At 37.7% G+C, this 21,368-nt stretch overlaps 1 long non-coding RNA gene across 1 annotated transcript; it reads left to right on the top strand.

Annotated features, from left to right (window-relative positions):
* Positions 1 to 338: 338 nt before the first annotated feature.
* On the top strand, positions 339 to 2,951 carry LOC135577285 (uncharacterized). Its single transcript, XR_010468962.1, has 3 exons — positions 339 to 459; positions 1,452 to 1,556; positions 2,819 to 2,951. It is a non-coding gene; the product is annotated as an uncharacterized LOC135577285 (long non-coding RNA).
* The last annotated feature ends 18,417 nt before the right edge of the window (positions 2,952 to 21,368 follow it).

Here is a 21,368-nt window from a genome sequence, read left to right as displayed (position 1 = left end):
TGCAGGGATTTAGGACTTTTGATGACCCTTGTTTGTAGGCACTTGTCCCTCATATTCCACAGTGAATGTGCCCTTTCTTGTTGCACATTCAGGCTACTGATACAATGCATGTGAAGGGTGAGTTCCCTTGAGAGTCCTGGATATGAAACCGCTGCCTGAACTAGCATGCAGGGAAATTTCAGGACAGTCGATGTCTCGATTTCTACTTCAGTCCATCACTTTGACTTGGGACTGTGGGGAGGTATTTCTCACAAGGAGCACCTACACCCACAGCCTTTTCTTCTGACAGCTGAGCAAGGAAGTCTCTTAAGTGCATTGAAGGAATAGAGGGGGGAAAGGAACAGTAGAATTTTACTTTTTTTTTTTTTCCAGCATAGCACCCTGTTTTATTTGAGTGCCAGTCACCAGAGTACTGCCCTGGGAAAGGGTTCAGCCTGAAGAATTCAAAGCTATTCTCACGTGAGGATACTTTCATTTTTTTTTCCATTTTTGCACTAGCATACCTGAAAGGCTTGTGTGACACATTGATCAGCAAGATATAGGGTAGGATGAAACATATTTTTCCATAGTCAGCTATTAATTTATAAGACTTCATTCAGTATGTATATTAGACAATTATAAATAAAGAAAACAACCACAGACTTCAGAAGTGACATGGGACACCATCATGCTTACAATGAGAAATCTGACTTAGAGCTTCTTGACTTTTTGGACAAGAATTTCCACTTAACATTGTTCTAATGTTGCTTTCAAGTATAATTTCTATGTGTGTTTTATTTTACCGTGCCTTCCTTGGAGTAGATAAAAAAACCCCTAGCTACAGTTCAACCTCCCAAAGTATTTCTGCATATTCTGATTAAATACTATTTCCTAACCACAACAGCATTTCTTAGAAGGTGTCTCTTACTCTTCCCCAAATGAGAATATATTTCAGACTACTCTTTTGGTTAGCTTAGCATCTGACCAGACAAATGAACCTCTGTAACAAAACTGCTGAAATGTTCCTGTCTACCACATTACTAGTAAAGTGTTATTTTGAAATGCATTTTGTTATAAATGTCCAGATAAAACTTTCATCAGGAAATCTGTCTAATGCCCACATTTTCTGGGTACAAAGTGATGCCTCAAGTCTTCCAGTATTTTGGTAATAATGATAATAGTGGAGGCCCAACTACAAAGGTAATTACCAAAAATACTTAAAAAAAACCCACAAACACACACAATCTCCAAAAAACTTAATTTACTTGGTGTTTGTTGTTGTTTTTGTTTGTTTGTTTGTTTTATGACTGTAGTATGAATCAAGTAGCAGGTCTACTTATTAAAACAAGGAATTACACACTGAAGTCAAACCTGATGTAAGAGGTACAATGTCACTGACTTCTAATTGGCTGTATTAGGCTTGCATTTTCCCTGAATATCTGAACTTCACCTGAATCATTGGCTCCTCACAGAATCACAGCATGGATAGGGTTGGAAGTGACCTCTGAAGATCTTCTAGTCCAACCCACCTGTTGGAGCAGGCACACCTAGAGCAGATCACACAGGAGTGTGTCCAGGTGAGTTTTGAATGTCTCCAGGGAAAGAGACTCCACAATTTCCCTGGGCATTCAGTGCTCCTAATGCACTGAAGGACTATGATAGTTTTAAAATCAACTCTGTCCCACGTACTGCGTATGAGTAATAGCATCTCAATTAGTGGAAAGTAGTTCCTTCCTTTTCCTCTTGAATGCAAAATTGCCAGTATTATAAGAAGTATTTTTGTGAGCTTTTACCCACTCAGTGTATTTTATAGTATTTTCTCAGAACAAGAAACTGAAATGCCATCTGGTTTTGACTAGTCTTGGCTAAATTTCAATTATTTAGATGTTCTGTGACATCGGTTTACAAATAATATACTGATATAATACTTTCACAAAACTAGTCATACGGGACTTCTGATCCTATGACTGTCTTTGTCCACACTTAAACCAGCGATCTTTAAATTGGTGGTGTATGTGTCCTATTGCCACACCCCTGAACCATACAGTCCCTTGACATTGATATGTCATATTTGTCATTTGTAAAAACATTTCAGTATTTGATAATGTTTAGACCTTGGCAATGGCATAACGGTATGGTAGGCTATTATTAAATATATTGAATCAGTTTCATCACCCTTCCTTGTGTTGAACGGAGCTATTATTTTTAAATAGATGCTCTAGTTTTAGTGGGATTATCTGTAAAGTAGAGAAATAGTGTAAAGAGAGGGCAGAAAAAAATAATATTCACTTTGATGTAGTCTGTAGTACTAGGTTCATCTATGCTAGGATTTTCATGTATTGTGTTCTGTAAAAAGAAAAAGCTTACAATTTAAGAATATAGCATGTTCCCTCCCCCCCCCCCCAAATTGTATCTATTAATTGTCTCCTAGGGATACTTGCTGGTTATCTGAAGTACTTAATTATATGTATTATTTTTTTATACTCTGTGATCTTTATTCAATTCCATAGGTAAAGGCTGCGCTTTGTGTATGGGAGCTGCCAGAAGTAGCTAAGTGGAAAACATATGGGAACGTCAATATTGATCTGAGAGAAAAAAGTATAGGCAACTTTATGAGTAGAGCTTGGACAGGAATCTGACTGCTAACCCAGCAAAACAACAATAATCATCCTCCTTTCTCTTACAACAAACCGCTAGGTTTTTAAGTACCTACTTTCCTAAATTCTGACAAGTCTTTATGCCACTTGCATATTTTTATGTGTAAAACAGCATAGACTCAATGGACGGAAAAAAAAATTTCTGTTAAAAAACTTCTTGAATACTTTTCCTTTATTTCTAGGAATGATGAACTGCAAAACGTGGTATTTGTGAAACAAAGTCAAAGAACAACTCTGAGAGAACTGTTGAAGTGGACAAACAAGAAAAAAAAATCAAGTATAGGAGTGTTAATCAATAGAAAAATATAATCTGAAGATACAGCTTCATTTAACACCATCACATTAAATCATGTTCATATTTGAGGTAAGAATAGCCTTGGTGATAGAGTTTCGAGCACAACCAGCATGAAATCAGCTACAAGCTTTTTTTCTGTCAAGTTTTTCAAACCTAAATGTGTACATGAGGATATGTTCAAATTTCCTCTAAACCTGTTACTCCTAAGCTCAGAAGTGTGATGCCTTCTGCTGAGGTGCAGTACTGCCAACATGGCCTTAGGGAAACAAGATACATTGAAGTTTTAATGTTTAAGAGGGAAAAATGCTGTCCCCTTACCTAGGCTGTGGCTAAGCTGGAGCTTGCAGAAGTTTGTGAAAAGGAGGGCAAGTAAATTTAGCTGTGTAGTGCATGGGTGGGAAAACATCCTAACTCGGTGGACTGCATGCAAAAATCTGTCTGTGCCTGACAGCCACTGAGGCAGACTACATACTTTGCTGACTCGGGGGAGAGGAGCTATGTGAGTTGCCTATGGCCATGAGATGTATCTCTGTGAGAGATGGGGAAGGACACAGTGTAGAGTCCTCTTAGTAATATCAGGGATGTGGCTGATGTTTAAGAAGACTAAACCAGAATGAAGAATTGCCCCTGGAAATTTCCATTTATAAGGCAACCTCCTCAGAAACCTGTAAATTCAGTTTGCATGCCACTTTATACCACAGGGGTGCCAGAACTGGTGTGATTCTTTTTCCATTGCTGGTTTGCAAGTACAGGCCTCAGAGCAAAAATTCAAAGATGTAATAAAAAAAGATCTTTGATGAAAGCTCACACCCCCATTGTTTCCAGCAAAATTCAAGATAATTCAATGAAATAATAAAGATTTTTATTCTGAGGCAGTTAAACTGCCAATAAGCTCCTAGCTAAAATCCAGACAGAAATGCAGTCGGCATCGACCCTGTATCAGAAGATTAACTTTAATGGCAAACTATTGTTCTGAATTTGGTGCTTTTGTTGGCCAATCCCATTAAAAAGCATTATATTACAAAATCTGTATTTGCTTAGACCACCATCTGCTATTATGTGGGATGTGCCTATCCTTTTTTTCTTACATAAATTTTAGAGGCAAATCTTTTAACTAGAGTTAGTCTGTGGTTGTATAGAGTCAATGAGCAGTATACATTTCTAATTGTGACCTACTTTTCAAGTGAATGCTAAATTTCAGGATCATTTTCACGCAGATCCTACTTCTTTGGCTATGACTGTGAAGTTTAGGGCATACATAACCATGCTAGGATATAGAGGAGGAATTTTAGTAACTTTTTAAAACTAGTTATGCTTTCTGTTACCTCTCTTGCTTTATATGCAAGTTTTTGCTTAATTCATTTAATCCTATGACAGTTTCTTCCCACCTCCCACTCCCTTAGGTCATAAGGTGCAGAAAGGAGTATCAGGTCCATTTTCAAATAAATGACATAAGAGGCACCTCCTGGACTATACAGACATCTGAAAAATATTTTTAGTATTCCAAAAGTCTGAATTGAACAAACTCATTTAAATACTTCATTACAGTCATTTTGGCAATCATTCACTAGAATGCCATATGTTGCCAATAAATAAGCCTTCACTAGATAGCCATTGTCCCATACAACAGACATAAGTACTAGTTAATTAAACCTAATTAAGCCAATAGCATACATATTGGAAACACATGCTGACCAATTTGCTAACCAAAGTTGCCCTGGCCAAGTCTTCAGCTTTTGGCAGATTGCTGACATTTCAAAGCCATTTACATTAATAAAAAAATCAGGCTATTTGGGAAGATTGACATGATAAAGGGTTTTGTACACAGACACAACCCTCACGTCTGTATAGATGTAAGGCTCATTTTCTCTGTGGCCTGAGAGCCAGCAACACTTCAGTTTTAGAGAATTCAGTCATGGAAAGTGTCTCAGAGAAAACAGAAATCACACACAACTTCTTTACCGCTTTGTCAGTGGCTATGGACAGGGAACACCAGTGACTGTATGGCCAAGAAGAAGTATTGTGCCATTGCAAACTCACGCACAGCCACATCATGCCTCCTGGTGCAGACACCAAAGGCTAGTTCCCCTAAAGATCCTGCCCACCAAATACTGTGATCTATTCACAGGATGCCAAGAGTTTTTATAAAACCAAGAGCTCTTGCTTCAGAGGTGTCTGTGTGCTTTCAAATCAGTAGCAAGTTATTTCCAGGTTTTTTCATAGTTGCATTAATACTATACGGACCCCTTTTATACATTAACAGGCTACTGTGATATGAGAAACAATAGGAAAACAATACATAAAGCTACATAACAACTGTCATTCTGCTTTAGAAGTAAAGCACTCTACTGACAAAAACATTACTATACTTTATACCCTTCCTTCCTTCCTGCCTACCTGCCTTCTCCCTTTCCTTTTTCCTTTCCCTTTCCCTTTCCCTTTCCCTTTCCCTTTCCCTTTCCCTTTCCCTTTCCCTTTCCCTTTCCCTTTCCCTTTCCCTTTCCCTTTCCCTTTCCTTTTCCCTTTCCCTTTCCCTTCCCCTTCCCCTTCCCCTTCCCCTTCCCCTTCCCCTTCCCCTTTCCTTTCCCCTCTTTCCCACCACTAAAATTCACCATTTCAGCACTCTGAAAAGCTCAGTCCACCTGAGCTTTGTCACCTGGAGCCATCAGCGTAGAGAAGGACACAGATAGTCACTCATGAGACAGGCTGCATGCAATGGCAAAAGGGCTGCCTGAAGTGTTAGTGCACATTTATTGTTCAGAGTGTCTGTGGCTTTTTCACTTTAGTGGTAAAGCTGCCTGATAGCTGCCATGCAACTGTGTTTCTTACAAAGCATACAGTGTAAGAGTGCAGCGGCCTTACATTTTCATGAGGTTATATTCTTAAAATGATTCTTATTTTGACTAGCAAATTTACTAGTCCCATGTCACACCTGCTGCCTTTTAGAGGCTGTGACCAGTGGTGTACCATAAGGAACATGACTTAACTTTCAACACAACAGATATACACTGAAATAGAGACATTTTTAGGAACATGGACAGGAGAAACATAATTGTGTTTGGTTTCTACCTACCAGACATTGCAGTTTCTTATCCAGATACAATTTTTGTATAGAATATATTGTTAATAAGATTGAAGAAAACCAATATGATTATGTATGTTCTAATATTCATAGTTGTCTTAATCTTGCTCTGTGAATTCATTCACTTTTCCAATGTCTAGTATGACATTTTAAGCCTAATGCAATAAAATGAAAGCACCTTTATTTTTTATTTATTTCAAAACAAAATTTAATTCAGATGTCTCATATGCAACCAAACATTTGTATGAAACATCCTTGGTTTATGAATATTATATTAGGAACATTTATTAGTTGGCAATTTCAGTTATCCTTTATTTACATACGCAATATTACGGCACAAAATTGCATAAGTTTCCAATTACTATAAAAGAACTGAAATTATTTACAGTGTTTAAAGTAACAACAGGGAAGTTGCTGTGTTGCAATAGTGGGACAAGAACTGTTTTTTAAAACACAGCAATATCTGTGGATTCCTTAGAGGGATGATGTATACACAATTGCCTTCACTCAGGAATCAAAAGAAGTATCGCAGTCCTTTGAAGTTTAGAATATGGTGCCAAGAGATGGCAAAATTATAGTGGCATGATTAATTAGATCAAAATACTACCTCATACAGAGTGATGGAAGTTTGCAGGAGAATGTGCAACCAACTCTTCCTACTGGAAGTCATTTGAATTATTTCCTCTCCACATACAAAAGGGAGACAACAACACGTCCAAGTGTTTCTGCTGGTTTTCTAGTGGTCTAGGACTACACGGGAGCCACTAAATGAATATGTATATTTCAGGGAAAATAATTTATTACAAATACTGATTTACCTCTCTTGATTTTTGAGAAGCAGCAAATAAAACAAAATTAATTTTCCAGACTATTTTTTTTCCCTTTAGTAGAATCTAAGCAGAGGCAAAGACAAACTTACAATGCCAGAATATACATTCAAAGTCATAGGGAAAACATTAATTCTTGTTGTTTTCTGAAGAAAATATTTTTTTTTTCTCAAAATGGCAAATGCAAAATAAATCCTTAACCTCAGTTATATTTTCTATTGATTAAAGCAACGCAGCATTTCACATGGGCAATCTAAAATAGACTCTTGTTTATAGAATTACTAACTAGTTACAGAAGTTTGTGGTTTGTGATGTTCTGGAAACAGAAGCATTCAAACTAGTTATGCCCATCAGGTTTTCTAATTAATCTTCCTTGAAGAGCTATCCAATTTACTTCATTACTTAACCGTGCATTTTATGGTTACAGAGATTATTTTCAGATTAAATTTCTTTATTTGAACTTGCTTTTAAAATATGCTACATTAGTTTGTGTGAAGGTTCTGTGTGTCTTGTGGAAACTATGTGTATGACTAACTTCATGAATCCCAGAAGCTGTGCTACAAGAGAACAATTGTGCTTATGGAGTTCACAGATATAATAAGATACACTTTATTAAACTCTGAAGAACTATTATAATGTATGCTTACAGAAAACAATTTGTTGCAGACAGGTACAGATGAAATGCAGCAGCCTTCATCATGCCATTGACAAAATATCCATTGTAAATCTCTGATGGGCAAAACTGGATTTGCATTAAAATGAAGGATTTTTCCTCCTCACCCTATCATTTTCATGTTGAATCTGAAGATTTTCCGTAGAAATTTGACCACAGATTTCCTCAGAAAATACTCTGATTTTCAGGTCAAAATGACCATTTGATGAGAAACCATTGTAAATCACCAGTCATGTAAACATAGGGATGGATAAACAGAGAAATAGAGTCTAATTTGAAAGTTGTAACAGATCAGGTCCCAGTATTTTTTCTTCAGATTTTTGTTTCATAAAAGTTTACATAACTTATAATATTCGTTCCAAGATGAATGCAAAAAAGGTCAAAACATAAAAATTCTTGTGGGAATTTTGTTCCCAATATGATGCAGAAATTATACTATTCTCCAGAGGCCTTTTCATCTCTTTTCTTGAGAAAGATATGAGAGATGTTCCTCAGACTGACCATTAAATTTCTTCAGGTTTTCATATGCAAGAATGCTATACCAGCTTTTTTTCATAAGAATGGTAAAAAGTTCACTGCCATACCTTTAATTTTAGCTTGAGTAAACCATCTTTATCTCATTACATGTCAACAGTTTAATACATAAAATTGGGTAATAGTCTATATTTCGTAGATGCTTATAAAAATTGTGTTTCGGCCACTAACTCTTTGAAGATTTTTAAGTAGAATCATAGAATAAGAGAATGTACCGAGTTGGAAGGGACCCACAAGGGTCATTGAATCCAAATCCCATCTCTGCATAGGACAACCCCACAGTTCCCACCATGTGTCTGAGGGTGTTGTCCAGTCTCTTCTTGAACACTGTCAGGCTTGAGGCCATGACCCCTCCCTGGGGAGCCTGTTCCAGTGCTCCACCACCCTCTGGGTGAAGAACCTTTTCCTAATGTCCAGCCTAAACCTCCCTGGCACATATTCCTGCATTCCCTCGGCTTCTGTAATTGGTCACCACAGAGAAGAGATCAGCGCCTGCCCCTCCTCCTCCCCTTGTGAGGAAGCTGTAGCCGCCATGAGGTCTCCTCTTAGTCTGCTCTTCTCCAGGCTGAACAAACCAAGTGACTTTAGCCACTCCTCATATGGCTTCCCCTCCAAACCCTTCACCCACTTTGTGGCCCTCTTCTGGACACTCCCCAGTAGCTTTATGTCCTCTTTATCCTGTGTTGCCCAGAACTGCACACAGCGCTCCAGGTGAGGCCGCACCAGTGCAGAGCAGAGTGGGACAATCACCTCCCTCGCCCCCTGACAATACTGTACTTGATGCACCCAGGACATGGGTGGCCCTCTTGGCTGCCAGGGCACTGTTGCCTCATGTTCAACTTGCTGTTGACCAGACCTCCCACATCCCCCTCCACAGAGCTGCTCTCCAGCATCTCATCCTCCAGTCTGTATGTACAGCCAGGGTTGCTGTGTCCCAGGTAAAAAATCCAGCACTTGCCCTTGTTGAACTTCATGCAGTTGGTGATTGCCCAGTTCTCCAATTTAACCCCAACATAACCCCATTTACTAGAACCCTTTGAGCCCGGCCCATCAGTTAATTACTCACCCACTGCATTGTGTGTTTATCCAGCTGTGTTCTGGACATCTTGTCCAGGAGGATACTGTGAGAGACAGTATAAAAGGCTCTACTGAAATCTGTAAAGATCTCATCAACAGGCTTCCCTTGGTCAACTAGGTGGGTAACCTTGATGTAGAAAGAAATCAAGTTGGTCAAGCAGGACTTTCCCCTCATGAACCCATGCTGCTTGGGACCAATGAATGTGTTGTCATTCAGATGTTTTTCAATAATTTCCAGAACAATCTTCTCAGGAATTTTGCCAGGAACAGAAGTGAGGCTGTAGCTACTGGGGTCATCCCTGTTGCCCTTCTTGTAGATTGGGACAACATTTGTCAGCTTCCAGTCAACAGGGACCTCTCCAGATTCCCAGGAGCATTGAAAAATCACACAGAGAGGTCTCACTATGATGTCAGCCAGCTCTTTAAGCAAATCCCGTACAATTCCCAGATTGATTGGGAATTTATTATTCTTGCAGCCATGGCTTTTTAACCCACGATTATGGGGGCCCCTAAGTCCATCATCACTGTTGAAGACTGAGGCAAAGAAAGCCTTAAATGTCCTGTGTTTGTCTATATCTCTGTTAATAAGGTGACCATACTCATCAAGTAACGGGCCAATGTTATTTCTATGTTGCCTTTTGCCACTAATACATTTTAAAAAGCCATTTTTGTTGTCCTTCACAGTACTGACCAGCTTCAACTCTAATTGAGCTTTGACAGCTCATGAATTTCCTCCCTACAGTGGTGAGCGGCATCTCTGTAGTCCTCCCGTGTTGCCTGACCTTGCTTTCACTGACCATGTAATTTCTTTTTATTTTTTATTTCAAGAAGAAGATCCCTGCTCAACCAAGCTGGCTTTTTGGCTCATCTGCTAGATTTTTGGCATCTTGGAATTGCCTGGTCCTGTGCTTTTAGTAGGTGATACTTAGAAAATGACCAACACTGATGAACCACAGCACTTTCAAAAACTTCTTCCCAGGGAATCTTACTAAGTACTTCTCTGAGCAGGCTGAAGTCTGCTCTCCTCATATCTAGTGTTAAGGTCTGGATGGCAGTTTTCCTTCTATTAGCAAAGTTTATGAACCTGACTGCTTTGTGGTCACGGTGACCAAGGGAGCTACCAGTTGCCACTTCTCCCATGAGACTCTCTGTGTTAGTGAGAATCAGGTCCAAGAATGCACCTTTCCTGGTCAGTTCCCTTAGTACCTGCTTATAGATCTTTGTAACTGTGTATGTAAATGCTAATCAGCTGGTCTTCCAAATTCTTGCCTATGAAAGCATATTGGGTTCAGTAAGAATACTCCTATGGAAAGAAATATAAAAGGACTAGTTGTGGAATCAGGCACAAGAATTTTAGAAGTACAGTTAGTCTTTAATTATTTCTTTCCAAAACTGAAAATGTCATCACCCACAAAGAACATGATTTCTAAATAGTTAAGTCAGTATAACAAATGACAGCATGTGTGTGTTAGGTTTGGGGGGGAGGCATGAAATGTCCAATAAAATTCATTTTGTTTAACAAAGCTATTTTATCATCAGTCTGTTATTGCACCTGTGATGATGCATAAAACTATGCAAAGATAATCAAGAACCTGATTTGACATGACAACCTTGATTACTGTGGCTAGAACAGCAAAGAGCTTTCTGAAGGGGATTATGCTAAGCATAGGCTCTCTGTTACTGTCACTTTCAACAAATCTGTTAACTGTTTTAACACCTTACTTAGGTAGGAAGGTCAGGAATGGGAATGTTACAAGGAGGTGAATAATGAGACGTTTCCTCTCCAAATGAGAACAACATTACTGTCTTAATGTATTTCTGAAACACATCAATAAAGACAGATACATCACTTAATGTAATGCATTCTTTTATTCATTACAGTTTAGACAATTGGCAGAAATCCTTGAACTAGACTGATAAAGGCTTATGTATCACAAAACAGTATTTTGAGTAAGTGTTTTCTAGGATTGAAGCTGTAGTGAGAAAGTGGAATGTGCTGAAGAAAACCAGTGTCGTTTTGAGTGAAGCATAATGTATGACACATGGTAATGATTGCTGATAAAAGCAATGCAACTGGATACAGTTATTACAGAGAGAAGTTGTTTAAATGTGTTACACATTCTGCCATTTAACTGTTTAACTGTTTTACTGGGTCTGGCTGAGGTGGAGTTAAGTACAAAGAGTATGGTGACATATTTAGGATTTGTGACTAAAGCAGTGTTGATAACACACCAGTGTTTTGTCTGTTACTAAATAGTCCTTGTGCAGTGTTAAGGCTTTCTCTTTTTACCCACTCTGTCCATTCCCACAGTGAGTAGGCTGAGGTCAGTCAAGAAATTGGAATGGGACATAGAGAGGAAAGCTGACCCAAGCTGGCCAAAGCAATGTTCTGTGTACATAGTGTCATACTCAGCAATAAAACTGGTGTAGCACAAGAAAGTGATTGGAGTTTTTGTGTTTTCCAGGCTGGCTGTTGCTCAGAGACTGGCTGAGCGTCAGTCTTCTTTTGGGAGGTGGCAATTGGTTACCTTTGCATTATTTGGTTTTTAATTTTCCTTCATTTACTAAACTGTCTTTTTCTCAACCCGTGAGTTTTCTTGCTTTTGCTTTTTCTGTTGTCTGCCCCATCCTGCTGGGCAGGGTGGAGAGAGCAAGCAGCTGTGTAGGTGCTTGGCTGCTGGTCATGGTCAACCTACCACAGGGTTAATTATGCATATGAAGATTATCTGACTCCTTTTTCAAGTTTGAACCTATATGGCTTCCTTACACACACACACATATATATGCATATTCATACAAAATATACAGTCATACTACTCATCATTCCTACATCCCTACCTCCAGGTTTCATCAGAAACAAGGGAGATTCTGGGCCCTTAACCCCATGGATACTTTGGCTGATGCAGATTTACCCACTAAAATCTGTTAATCTGCATAAAGACTTACCTGGACTTTCTTTTTTTCTGTCTTAAATTTAGATTTTTTTTTTTTTTTAACAAATAGACTTCCCCATATCTAAGCAAACTCATATGTATTTTCCTTGACATCAGGAAGTGTTCTAAGAATGAGAAACATTCATTTGATTTAGAGATTTTATTCGACATTACTAGTCTTGATATGTTTTGTTTGGCACAACATTCTTGGCATAGTGGCTCCGTGGTTGAATTCTGCAGACTTTGTGCAACAAATCCCCATTTAATGGTTTAGTCTGGCCATGTTTCAAGAGTAGACAAAATGTGATGCACTCCTGATTTATAGGCTTCTTTTCCTACTTGTGGCTTTCATTTGAGTTTTTTTTAATAACACAGTATGACCTTTTTACATATGAATGGCAGCACCCTGCTAGGAAAGAGTGCTTTTTACAATATTTGATGTCAAGAATGTGTTTACACGTTGCTGTAATAATTTTTAAACTTTGAATATCACTGTACTGATTCAGGTTGTAATCTGACTGGGGAATTTGAAGGGTAGCAACAATTTTTGCTAAGTAGATGAAGAGTCAGAATTTAAGATCTATAAACACAGTGAGATGATTTGTAGATTTTCTTTTACATTGAGAGATGCAAGGAGGCAACTAGGCTGAGATACAATTCACCTAGGTGTCTTACATTGTGAACATCTATGTCTTAGCTAGGAACCTCTGAGGGTCAATGGACCACAATGGGCACTTCTAGAACATAATTCATGTAAGTTATTGCAAAAAAAAAAAATCGCCTTAGCATACAACAAATGACAGCCTAGAATTGCTTCTTTGTGCTGACTATAAGGAAAACCCAGAAAACCAGTTTCTATGTAGACAGGTCAATTTGGGCAGAGTAATCCCACCACTAGTGTAACTTTCGAAAACTGCAGGATACCTACAGATTTACTTTATTTCTATCATATTCTTAGGTATCTAGACACCTTTAAAAATGTCTGGCCTACTGCTCCTAAGGAATTGCTTAGATAACTGCAAAGGCATAAGACAAGAACCTGAGTACCACAATTCCTGCCCTTGCAAGGGCTAAAGAACCTGGAACTTACTGATCAAGTGTGAGCCTCAATTCACAACATTAGAGCTCATTGGCCTTGGTAACAGAAATACAGTTAATAAAGAATATAACCTAACCTAATGTAATACTCTAGGTCTTCAAGGTTGACCTTGAGAAAAACACTTGAAGAACAGTGACATAGTTCATGGTTTTCTCGATGGCTCAGCTTTAAGTCCTGATTACAATTCACTACCATTTCTGATTTAAACAGAGGTTCTTGCTTTTAATTTAGATTTTAGTTAGTCATTGCATAATTACCATGCATGCTCTTTGAAACTGCTTGTTTGGTGACCCCAAAAGGAGGAATATTCTTACAATGTTGGTGATATGTTTTTAGAGATAAAACAGTTGACAAAAACTGGTGTTGTGTTTTGAAGATGTATCATGCTTTCCAAAGATTTCAAGATATGTTACATTAAAAAATCTGTTTTTACTACTACGCAAGATTAAATCTTTGTTGGATTTTATACCATGATGCTTTCAAATGGAGGCTTATAGGAAAGAGGAAGAATCAGATGCCCTTTCTTGTAATTTATATGTTAAAGCTTTGATGAGTATGCAGTTCAGACACAATCGTCAGTATAGTTAATACGAAGTTTTCAAGTTTCAGTGACTGGAATTTGAACAAGTAAAGTACAGAGAAAAACAGAAAAATAAATACTGTTTTTATACTTCTCAACAAAAGGTCTCTGGTATCTTGCAATCCTTAAATACTAAGGCAAGCAAAGAGAACCTGTGCCATATTCAAAGATGTGTTGTGTCAACGTAGCACAATGTGGTACTTCACAAGATACTTTCATAGCCACAGGCTGTGTGCAAGGAAGTGACTGCATTGGTTCAGTTCAGTTTCACCTACAATGTCTCTTCATGTAAGCACTTCATACTTTGCAGGCCCACCCAATCTGCACATAGTTGAGAAAGCATGTTCATTACCTTCTTCATTATTAGATTATTAGATGAAGTATGATTTGCCCTACCTATTGCAATAAACTGGTGTCCAGTATGATTAGATTATTAGATGAAGTATGATTTGCCCTACCTATTGCAATAAACTGGTGTCCAGCCGTAGGTGAAGGGCAGAAATGTAGCTTCTGGATAAAGTCAGTATGGAAGGATAAATGACCTAACACTTCTGTACCTTGTTCTTATACCTTTCTCATCCTTAGATATCTGAATTTCCTTCAGCTGATCATTAAACAGCCATGACTAATATCTGCCATATGTGGTTTGTATTTCATCTTATATACAAAATGCAGTCTTCTAGAGTCCTATTTATTTTTACTATACCCATATAAACGTGTGTTGCGTTAATGTACTTGGTCTTGGATGTAGGAGTATAAAATGGTAAAAATTGTGTTGAGTTTCAGTTTAACTTCATATTCTTACACTACTTCACACAAAAGGCATTTCTATAATGACTAATTGGCTTAAAACTTGCATTGTTCCAGGGGTACTGGCTGTCAGACATGTTCTTTATCCTGGCATATGTCTTTTAGACACAGCGAGACTGAGAAATGAGTATGATGAATATAAAGGTCTAAACCTTTAGCCTGTCTCCACTTTCTCTGATAAACCAGCATTATGAGTACAGTGTGTTTATTATCTTTATGTCAGCCTGTGCAGCTGAGGACACGGGTGCAGTTTTCTTTATAGGACAGATTCCCCCAGACACCGAGGTTGAAATCTTTGCTGTTGTTTCAAAGTGTAAGGCTCCAAGTAACATTTGGCTCTCACACAAAAGGAAAATTCTGGATCTTCTTTCATCCCATTTGTAATTAGCCAATAAGGAAACCAACTATAGGTAAGCATCCATTCCAATTATTGTCCTGTATGAGACAATATGTTCTGTATGTGCTATGTCAAAATGTCAAAACGACACAACTATGCAGTCATGCCTGATGCAACAGCTACAAGCATAGTGCCAAAAATCAACATTTCTATTTTGCTGGAAAAGTTGGAAAAAACAAAAGCTAAACCCTGAAACAAACACCACTTAGAGTTCAATTTTTGGAATGTAGAAGACATGTTTTTAAAAAAGACGTGGGTGGGAAAATTACCCATAAAAATTATACTAATTCTGAATTAATCAAAATATTCTGTGTAGAAAACATGAAAGCAGAAGAGGTTTGGTGTTCAGCTCTGCAAGGAAGAATGGAAGTCACGTGAACAACACTTCAAGCCCTCATTCTTGAGGTCTCCAAGCTTCCTGCTGAGCTACTGGGTTTTCTTAGGCTTCCAGACTCCATTTCACAATAGTATGAAGTTCACAAATCAAGCTGTCTTGAGCCACAGTCCAGCGCCTTAGGGGCAGATTGTACAACAGGTATGCTACTGAAAATCCTTGGGTTTTAGGCGTTGGAGAACTGCAACAGGTGAGACAGCAGGAGAAGGAAAAGCTTTACAAATGAATGCTGACTCTATTTCATCAAAAGTTCATAAAAATGAGCTTTTGTGCCTCCTGTGACACAACAGAGCCTTAATCAAATCAGTGCTCTGAAAAAATTGTTTTGTTGGAAAATTCTCAGCCAGCGTCAGTCACATAACAATATTTTCCAGAATTATCTTCCAAGTTTAGAGGCTTTTTTGTGGTTACTTGGATGAGGAGGGATAGTGAAAAAAGTTTTTCAAATGTCCACTTACACAAGTCAGTCCTGTTAATTTGATGACTTTTGAAAAATGCAGTCACCAAATGGAACAAGATATCTTTAAAACAATTAGGTGTAAATGCTATAAATCAATATTAAATCCAAGTGGACTCCAAGCACAACAGCAACAGAGTTAATCCCCCTGTTGGAGCATTTACATAGTATCTCAAGTCTATAAATATTTCTTCATTGCTAGGAAAATATCTCCATCTAAATTAATGTAGGAAGGTATGTGGTGTTTTGTTTCTTCCTTGGGCTGTTTTCCAGTAATCGTCCACAATGAGCACGCAATATTTTTGAGTTTCTGTGGTTGGTTTTCAAATGATCAACACATCATAACTCTCAGCAAAGTTTTACGTGGCTTTGCTGTCATCACCCTTTAATATTAGTCAAGTAAACACAGAAAAAATAAGTCTCTGGTGGCTGGTGATTGCTACTGAGCAAGAAAGCACACTGAAAAGTCCCTTACATGGTGGGCCTGTGGCACAAACCAGAGAAAAAGCTTTGTTCGTAATTGGAAAGCAAACCTAAGTATGGAAGAAGACTCCATTTATAGATTTGACTATTTCTTGCCATAATTTTGAAGATTCACATGATTTCAACAATACATACATAGCCTTCAAGCTAACCTTCAAGACTTTCTTCATGGCTTTTGATTGAACTAGAGATCAAAAAAAATTTATACTGACCTTTGGTCCCCTATGGAGGTACTTTCAGCAGTCTTTGTAAGGGAGTAGTAAGACAATAATTGGATTGTATTTAAATTTCATAACTCTATTTGTATTTAAACATTGAATTTCAAAGATATGTTTGAAAACGAACTGCAGCTTCAATAATTTTAGAAGTTCCCATTGATCTGAGTGAGATACCTTTACAGTATCTTGTCCATCCATTCTCAGTTAAAAGCCACACTGTTAAGTAACCTCCGAGTATAAGTAATCCAGCAAGGAACTTTATGATGGTAGATAACTGCCTTCCAAATCAAGTGCTAAATTAGTAGCTAGATTTAGAATTGGTATTATTCAGAACCTGTATTACAAAGCCAGGCTTCATAACTTGGTAGGTATGTTGGCAGCAAAACCAATAATCAAACATGTTTCCTGTCTCCTTAAAACTCTAACAAAATTTTGTTAAAATCAGGTTCACAGATCTTTCAGATGAATCTGCGTTGACATGTGCATCTGCCTTGTGAATACTGTTTGTTGACTCTCTAGGAATCTTCACAACTGTCTAAAAGGACCTAGAAAATTTAGTTTTGATATGCTGGATACATTTTCAACTTGTTCAGTTGAATCCCAAAAGCATTGGCTACATGAGCTGGCTATACGGCAAAACTGCCAGGTTCTGTAATGCTCTCCTCATGTGTCTAAGAAGCCTGGTTCCCATCTCTAGCATTTAGTCAACCATTTCTCAAGGGTGATGTTCCTTGTTGAATCACCCCTTTTCTTTCCTTACCTCCTACATGGACTGAGGTGTCTGGTTGTTTGGAGATGATAGTCAGAACCTAAATCCTAACAGCTTTGATTCTTCTTCTGATGGAAAGAGGAAACAAAACTCAGTTTCTCTGGAGGGCTGTGACATGGAAAGGTCTAAAGATTAAACACATCTCACAGTGGATCCATTCTGAAGATGGTACCGCTTTCAAATTCCAAAAAAGTTATCCTTGATTCTCCTGTCAGCATCAAGCCATCCCTTCTGTTCATCCACTCACTGTTAGTAGGTACCTACAATGGGAAGTTTAAAAACCTTGCCACTCCTTGTCAGATGTTACCTGCCTAATTGCATGCTGTCAGCAAACTCGAGGGTTGTTATAGGGACAAAAAAACATGACTGCTGTAGAAACCACATGTTTTCTATCATACAGGCGAAAAATTAAGGTCAGTGGGGGGCTTGAAGGGTTGTAAAGCTTTAGTCTGCCTGAATTATTTTATGCTTGTGAAAGTTAAGCAGATGAGAAACACATTAAATAAGATGACAGAATTTAGATTATAACTCCTCCCCTCCTCGTGCCCCTTCCTGGTCTTTAGCTCAGTGGATGAATTCCTCCCCCAATTCCTCTTTTTTTTTTTTTTTTTTTCAATTTGTTAAGATGCTGAAATCTGCTTTGTGTGATTTATGAAGGAACTTGAAGCGATTAGTTTCACAGTGCATGAAAATTCCTCAGGTTCAGAGGGATGTCCAATCTGTTACACCATGAGCTGTTGACTGGATGAGAACATGACCAGCTCGGAGCCATAAGAAGATTGTGTTGAGTTATTAAACACTTGTGGTAAAGCTGCTTACTGTTAATTCCCCCATGTCCTGCTGAAGCGATCGGATAAGATCAGATCGGATTAGATCAAAGAGCCTGGGAACCAGCCTTTCGAGCAGATTCATTTAATCAATAAAGAGGGCCTCCAAAGCAAGAGAGAAGCAGTACCAGGATCACGAGAGATTAGTGTAGGGAAAATAAGAAACAATATATTATTTTCCTCTTATTTTTTAAATGTAAGTCCGTAAAACAAAGCATGATTTTGTGTGTGTACTTAAATGTGTATGTGCAAATTCTTGTAGCCAAAACAGCCAAAAAAGATATAAATCTTCCCTTAAAATTTCATTACCAAGAAGACAGTTTGAAACCAAGTATTTTGTAATACAGTAATACTTTGTAAGTCAAGAGACTGTAAAAGTATTATTAAAGCAATCAGTACCATTAAATACCTACTGTGAAAAAAAGAACTCCTATTAAGAGTGTTTCAGCAGAAGCAGTTTTTGCTTTAATGATTCCCTAAGAATAGAGGATTCTGGGTGGGTTAATCTGCACAATTTCCAATCTTTCTTTCATCTAAAAGAAAAAAATAAAAGACAGTGAAATCCAAAAACAACAATAACAACAACAACAAAAATGTCTACCCACCAACACTGCATCAAGATCTGAATGTATTAAATTAATAACACTGACAGATGTTACAGAATGTGTGTTGTTATAATACATGTAATTACAGTACCACTGCTGCTGTTAATGCTTGTACAGTGAATAGACTCATGTATAAGTACTTCAAGAACCTTGCTAAATCTGTACTAAAAGCTAGAAGCTGTCAGTAAATGATTAGAAAGTTAACCCACTGAAGAAGAAGGAAAAAAAAAAAGGAAAATACAAATAATCAATTGTTGATTCTTCTGAAGCCATGGCAAAACTCATTTCCATTTCTAGAGAAGCAGAATTTGGCCAAGAATAATTTGGAGAGAGGGAAAAACTTCCTTCAATAATTATTAGCCCAAATATCATTGTAAAAAAGAAAAAAAATTACATCTACTTTTACAGATTATAATTTATATTCAGAGTTAGGTAAGGATATGTATCTAAAAATCCCTTCTATAAAACATAATTTTCCATCTAGATAGGCTGATGACTTCAGGCCCTGCACACCTTTACCAATTGTTAATTACTATGGGATGGTTTAACACTATTTTCCAAATCAGCATGCATGCATAAAATGACTGCAATCTAATTTGACATATTATTAGTGGTGATTATTGTCATAGATAAATTAGATTGAACAGAAAATAACCTTCATCCTTAGCATGTTTTAGCTCTCAGAATTAATGTGATTTGGTGAACACATATAAATAAAAGTCTGATGAGTCCCCGCTGACTGCAGGGCCTGCTGGTGCTGAAGTGTATCAATTTCATGCAGATGATGAATTCCTTAAGCATTCAATGATAATCACGCTTGATTTGACAAGACTTTCTCATGCTATTTTAGGGTCTTAATTTTCTGTGAAGTTCTGTCAAGTGTTCATCAAGCACCCACTTATCTCCCTATCTTAACCTGGCAGCCAATCCAAAGGTTGCCTACCAGTGCTTCTACCAGTCCCAATCCATTAATATTCTCACCATGTGACTGTCCATGGAGAGAAGCCAATCAATGGCTGATTAACATTCAGGTCACATGATGCCCAGGGAGAGTAAATGAGTTACACAGTAAGACATCAAACAAATTTTCATCTTGAAAGAGTGATTGCTTTTTCTGCTGCTGTGATGTTTGTCAAATTCGCTCTAGCCTTGTCCAATTAAGCTCCATGAGCTGAATGACTAATGAAGAGATGGGAGTGCTGTGCCAGCATGACAGCTATGAGAAGTACCACTGAATAAGAACTGCTAAAATTTTTTATAAAAAATTAAAGAAAACCCACAATGATTGAAAAATCACATCTGGATAACTGGTGTAATTGCTTTCAAATTTCAGATGCTATTTAGAAGTCTCTAGCAAAAAATATATATTGCAACTTGCTATATAGGACATTTGCTTTCTGTCTAACTTACCATTGGAAAATGAGTTTGCATTTTCTTGTAATAAAATTGTTTTTGAGATTTTAAACAAATATACATTAACTGAATTATTGCCAGTAAATGTGCTAATGAACTTTCACAGCCTCCTAGAGATGCACTGGTGACAGAAGATCTAATCTTAAAGTGTCAGCCAGCATGATTAAAGCAACTCTTCACATTATAAAATGGAATGGAAAAAGGGGAAGAAGAAGATATTTAAAAGATGAAGTGGGGGAGAGAAGCATGTTTATGCAGTGGACTTTAGAAGGGTGTAGCTTTACAGGACATTCGTTTAAATATTGAGTGAGATTCTCCAATAACATAATTTGACACAACTCCATTTGCATCATTTTGGGAGCTGAAATAGTGTGGATTGATTATTTTCTTTTATTTTACTTGATTGTGGGTTTTTTTACTTTATTTTATATCGCTACTATATATTTGTTGCTAAACAAAAATGAATATTTGAATAAAATTATAATCCTGTTTAGTAGAAAGCTTTTAAACTAGATATCTAAAACTACATTCTGGAACATGATTTAAAGTCTACTTAGTCAGAAAGTCAATTGCATTTCAGTGCTGATACTGTACTAAATTCTGGTGACATGTTTAGAGTAGAGACTCTATGACTAATAAAGCTTTCATCTAGTCACTGAAAGGAGTTACAGTCACCTAATGGATTATTGAAGATATGAAAGTGTCAGATCCTACTTATTAAGTTCTAGCATGAAATTAGTTAAATTCCCAAGGCATTCTGAAGCAATATTTTTCAAGTTGGCTTAATAAGGGTGTTAGAGCACGCCAATTAACTGGCAACCTGAAATAAACAGTAGTTGGAGGCATAAGACAGTGTTTATATCTGCAAAGTTAATAGCATTTTAAATGGGACTTCTTGCTATGATGGCTCAAGGTGCTGTAAGGAGGCAAGGTGTGGAACCTACTGTATTCAAAGGACCGTAAGTCAATACTTTGCATTGCTAGTCAAGGGTGAAGACTGCGAATAGAGAAGTAATGAATTTCTGAGCATCAGTAATAAGGGAGACAAGAAGGTAGGAGGCTAACAGTTCAGCGAAAGAAGAAGGGGACATCTATTGGATACTGTTGAAGCAAGCTGTGGTCAGTGGTTTGGCCAAGTGCCTGCCTTTAAGACATCACCACAAAGACACATGGTAGAAGAGACAGTGCAGAGGGGGCAGTGCACAAAAGGGAAGAATACGTTTAAATAGCAATATGACGTACTGCTTGCATAAAACATT

The sequence above is a fragment of the Columba livia genome, chromosome Z, assembly GCF_036013475.1.
Source record: "Columba livia isolate bColLiv1 breed racing homer chromosome Z, bColLiv1.pat.W.v2, whole genome shotgun sequence".
Taxonomy (NCBI): Eukaryota; Metazoa; Chordata; class Aves; order Columbiformes; family Columbidae; genus Columba; species Columba livia.
The sequence above is the reverse complement of the archived record's forward strand: the minus strand, read 5'-3'. Positions and strand labels throughout refer to the sequence as shown.